Genomic DNA, 5,930 nt, shown 5'->3' on the forward strand with positions numbered 1-5,930 from the left:
TTAATTTTGAGAACCAATTAAATATTTACCAGCACACTACTGATAACTATACCTCATCAGACTAAAATGGCCTCAGGCAACTGTGAAACCCTTCTGTAGGATAGCCTTCTCAGTGAAAGGTCCCCAGCCCCGTTCCTCCTTCTGTTTACATTATGATGATTGACTCATTTAATTTACTTCTTCCCTGCCTTATTGTCTTAGCAGTTTTCTCTTCTCTCCCTCTCTCCATCCCTTACTGCCACATATGTGGTCACATTCCACAGCCTTTTTAAGGTTAGGGTGAAAAAACGCTCACATTCATTGAGTTTGTTTTTCTAATTCCCACCCCTCTGCCACCAACCAGATGACTATCCCTAAGTCCTGCTCATCACATTGAAACTTAAAGAAAAGTAGAGATGGCATTAGGAATACAGGAGAGGGAGGACAATAGCTGGTGACAGCTGCTAACAATTCTGCAACAATAGTAAAGGCTGCTACATGAGTTTCTATAACAGAAATTAAAAAAAAGAAATCAGTCCCCTCATCTCTAACCTGCTGGGTGGCATAGTGGATAGAGTGACTGGTCTGGAGTCAGGAAGACTCCTCTTCCTGAATTCAAATGTGACCTCAGACACTTACTAGCTGTGTGACCCTTGGTAAGTCAATTAACCCTGTTTGCCTCAGTTTTGTCATCTGTAAAATGAGCTAGAGAAAGAAATGGCAAACCCCTCCAGTATCTCTGTCAAGAAAACCCCAAATGGGGTCACAAAGAATTGGACATGACTGAAAATGACTGAAAAACAAGTGTTCCAGACATAGTAGAGGATAAAATTACAAGTAAAAAGACAATCCCTTAAGGACCTTGCATTATAATAGAGAAAGAAAACATATAAAAGGGAGCTGAAAATATAGTTAGAAGGGGCAACATACTAACAGTGGGGCACGGTGGCAAAGTCTAGAGAATGGTTAGTCTTGGCCATGCTGCAAAATGGAATTTCTAGGAGCAACTCACCGATAGGAGCAGGGAGCTGAGGGGCAGAGGGAGAAGGCAGCTGAACCATTTCCAAATGGATGTCTTGCCATTGATCTGGTCTCCAAGAAAAATTATAGATCAAATATGTGCTTTCCTCATAACAGCTCTGTAACATCAATTGTAAAGTATCACATCTCCCATTTTGTATAAAAGGCATAGAGAAATTAAATGGATTGCCTAGGATCACACAACTATGTGGTCTTGGCAAGGCCAAGAATCAAACCCAGATTGGTAGATTCCAAGGCCAGGGCTTCCCTGACTACATTATACTATTTTTCTACAAATATTAAAGGATGGTTGATGGGGAAAGATTATTAAAAATGACAAAGGTTGGAAAGTTTGTGAATAATGAGTTATGTAGACTCAATATTCATCCTTGTCAAGATCGATGGAAAGAATCATAAAATCGTATGTCACATTACTAGAATGAAAAGATAACCTGGTAAGAACATTGTCTTCATCCCTCCTACTTTTGTGGAACTTAGGTGTTTTACTTCTACCATTTAAAACAATGTACAGTATTAATAATAAATGATAGGGGTGGTGGCTAGGTGGCACAGTGAATAGAGCACTGGCCTTGGAGTCAGGAGGACCTGAGTTCAAATCCAGCCTCAGACACTTAACACAAAAACTAGCTGTGTGACCTTGGGCAAGTCACTTAACCCCAATTGCCCCCCAAAAATAAATAAATAAATAATGATAACTAACAACAACAATAGCTAGTATATTGCCTGTTATGTAGTACATGCTTTACAAATATTTCATTTGATATAACAGCTCTGGAAGTTAAAGGCTATTATTATCCCCATTTTACAGTTGAGGAACCTGAAGCAAATGGAGGTTATGTGACTTGCCTAAAATCACACAGCTAGTAAGTGTCTGAGATAGAATTTGAAATCATCTTCCTCACTCCAGGTCTGACATTCCTGCATCCTCACATAGTTCTGTATACTTTAAGCTCAGAGATCATTTTAGAACAAAAGTTGGAGAACCTTTGCTTCATTGAAAAATAGAATAGCCTCAGCAGTGGTCTAGTGACAAATCAGACAGGAGGGAGAAAAGGAATCAGAGGTATTAAATAGGGCCTCCTGCATTGAGCAGGACCCACAGTGGGTAAGGACAGAATGTTGGGACTGAAGCAAAATTCACACCAGAGACAAGATTAGGAAACTGGTTTTGTCAGGGATTAGGATTCTCATTGGACTTAGAAATGATGTCAACACAAATGTGTTCCCACTGGAGAATTTCGGTATCCTTAGATTATATGAAATAGTAGGCATTGGGTGCGGGTAAAATGTAGGATAAAAAAAGAAGAAATGAAAGAAGTAGAAAAGATAGTAAAATATGTAAAATGTAGAGGCTGAGAGTCCAGAAAGTATATAAACATATGGAAGATCTAAGGATCATGTTAGCAGTTAATCCAGTGAAGCAAAAACCAGTGAATTTCATAAAACTTGATTCCAGCTAATTTTCTGTCAAACTGGCCCACTGATTGAGATAGTAGGATGATGTTGGTTCTGGAGTCAGAGGACTTCAGTTCGAATCTCTTCTCTGCTACTCATTGGCATTTGTATGACCCTGGGCAAGTCACTTCACTAGTGGACTTCAGAGTCTTCATTTATAACATGAGAGGGTTCAACTTTTCAACTCGAGAAGGTTCTTTCCAGCTCTTGATCTATGATCCCTGAAATTAACATTTCATCTCCCATCCACATGCCTGGAATACATTCCCTCCTCAAGTCTACTTCTTAGAATTTCTAGCTTCTTTCAAAGATCAAGTTAGAGCCCTCTATAAGAAGCCTTTTCTGAAGCCCCCTGTTATTAATATTTTTCTCCTCCTCTAATTAAATACTATTTACTTTTTGCTACATTCTATTCATTGAGTCATCCCATCAAAGCTTTAAAGTAGAAAAGAACTTTAGAGATTATATCAATAGATATCAGCACTTACCACTATGTGCCAACGTACAGTTCCTAAAGGTTTACAAACCACTTTACAGATTTGATTTACAAACCACTTTACTTCACTTGATTTCTACAGAAATTCTGTGAAATATGTATTATTATCACCCCCATTTTACAGACAATGAAACTGAGGCTGGCAAGGGATAAATGACTTCCCCAGGTTTGCAAAGCTAGTAAGTATCTATGTCAGGATTTGTACTCAAGTCTCTCTGATTCCAAGTCTAGCATTCTATGCACTGTGCCACAGCAGGATAGTTATTGCCCTCAAAGAGTTTATATTCTAATGGATCAATATGTCATCCATATTCAATATTTTATAGAAGAGGAGACTAAGACCCATAGAGATTAAGAAATGTGGCTGAGGGGGGCAGAGCCAAGATGGCAGAGTAGAAGCACAAACTTGGAGTGGGCTCCTGCTCCAATCACTTCTAATACATGTAAAAAATGACTCTAAACAAACTTTAGAGCGACAGAACCCACAAAGTGACACAGAGAAACAAATCTCCCACTGAAGGAAGCACAGCAGGAAGACAAGAAGGGTCTATCACATCGAGCTGGGAGCTGAGCACAGTCTAACCAGCGGCTGCTAGAGCAGACTTCAGGAGAGTGAATCATCAGTAGCTGTGGCGGTTTCCAGACTTCTCAACCCATAAATGCCAAAGACAAAAGTAAAAGGTCAGTGCAGAGCTCTGTTGGAACAGGGGGAAACTGAAGAGCGTGGTCTGGCCCCTTCTCCTGGGGCAAGAAGTGGCTGGAGGCACACTGGCCATGCAGCTGCTGCCACGTGGCTGCTTGCAGAGCTCGTGGCCTGCAGATTGTAGGGGGACCAAGCAACCATTCAGAGGGGAATCACTCTTGCTTTAACGGGCTTGGATCTGGATCATGGTCTTGGGTGGTGGTCCTGGGGTGTGTGACCAGTGAGCCAGAGCTTGTGGGGGGGGGGGGCTGCAGAGAGGGCACCCTCCTAATAGCTCCAGCAGCTGCAAAACCCCCAGCAATTTGGGACATAGCTCTCTCCATTCTGCAAGGAGAGTTCTACCATGGCAAAGAGTTCCAAAGTCAAGTAATTGGCTGGCAATATGAGGAAGCACAAACAGACCATAGAATCTTTTTTTGGGGGACAAAAAGGATCAAGGCATGGAGTGGGAGGAAGACAGTGAAGTTAGAACTCCTGCATCAAAAGCCTCCAAGAAAAATATGAACTGGCCACAGGCCATAGAGGACCTTTAGAAGGATTTTGAAAAGCAAATCAGAGAAGTGGAGGGAAAATTGGGAAGAGAAATGAGAATGATGCAAGAAAATCATGAAAAGCGAGTCAACAGCCTACTAAAGGAGACCCAAAAATACACAGAAGAAAATAACACCATAGACTAACTCAAATGGCAAAAGAGGTCCAAAAAACCAATGGAGGAGAAGAATGCCTTAAAAAGCCAAATTTGTCAGATGGAAAATGAATTTCAAAAACTCACTGAACAGAATAACTCCTTCAAAATTAGATTGGAGCAACTGGATGCTAATGACTTTATGAGAAATCAAGATACTATAAAACAAATCCAAACAAATGAGAAAATAGAAGGAAGGCAATGTGAAATATCTCATTGGAAAAACTGCTGACCTGGAAAATAGATCCAGGAGAGATAATTTAAAAATTATTGGACTACCTGAAAGCCAGGATAAAAAAAGAGCCTAGACACCATCTTTCAAGAAATCATCAAGCAAAATTGCCCTGATATTCTAGAACCAGAGGGCAAAATAGAAATTGAAAGAATTCACCGATCATCTCTTGAAAAAGATCCCCAAAAGAAAACTCCTAGGAATATTATAGCCAAATTCCAGAGTTCCCAGGTCAAGGAGAAAATACTGCAAGCAGTCAGGAAGAAACAATTTGAGTATTGTGGAAACACAATCAGGATAACATAAGACCTAGCAGTTTCTACATAGGTGATCGAAGGACTTAGAATATGATATTCTGGAAGTCAAAGGAGCTAGGACTAAAACCAAGAATCACCTACCCAGAAAAACTGAGTGGTATAATGCTACAGAGAAAAATATGGTCATTCAGTGAAATAGAGGATTTTCAAGTATTCTTCATGAAAAAACCAGAGTTGAACAGAAAATTTGACTTTCAAATACCAGAAGTGAGAGAAGCATGAGAAAGTAAACAGGAAAAAGAAATCATAAGGAGCTTCCATATGTAGATGCAAAGGGTTTTATCTACTGATGCTAAATGCTACTTTATCTTTCTTGAATATCCTTGCTATATTAGGGCTAAGTAAATAGTTCAAGGATCTATGAGTGTCTCATTTCATTCAAATGTTAAACTTGAGCAAGCTCTGCCTCTAAGATCCCCTATGCACTGAGACCATTAGATTCAATGATATAAGGTAATTGTAAATAGATGATAGATAGGTAGAAGCTATTGTTACATATATGTTCACGGAAGAATGAAGGGATATTATTGGCGGTGTTTAGGTATTAAATAAATAATTCATGACTGTAGTAGCAAGCATCCTAGTATACCCAGGATAGCTGCTAGCACAGGTTCTTTGATCTGCTTTTCTAAAGGAAAGCAACTCAAAAAGGGTTAACAATCTTACTTTAATCAAACATATATCATCTACCTAGTTCAGCGGAAAAAGTCAGCACCCTGTATTTCAGAGAATAGAAACACATGTTACAAGCAGACAAAAATACAGACAGAGAAAAAAATACAGTTCAGCAGACCAACAGACAGGGCTTCTAGCTGTCTGACCATCACATACATACAGAGAAAGAAGCACCAACATCTGGGTTTTCAAAGCTGGGGGACTCAGCAGCTGGTCAAATCACATAACTTCCTGAAGTGAGCCCCAAAGCAAAACCTCACATTAAGGTCTATCTATCTATCTATCTATCTATCTATCTATCTATCTATCTATCTATCTATCTATCTATCTATCTATCTATCTATCTA

The sequence above is a fragment of the Petaurus breviceps genome, unplaced genomic scaffold (genome assembly GCF_028583685.1).
Source record: "Petaurus breviceps papuanus isolate PSGF00001 unplaced genomic scaffold, PetGlider_PUasm1.0 37, whole genome shotgun sequence".
Taxonomy (NCBI): Eukaryota; Metazoa; Chordata; class Mammalia; order Diprotodontia; family Petauridae; genus Petaurus; species Petaurus breviceps.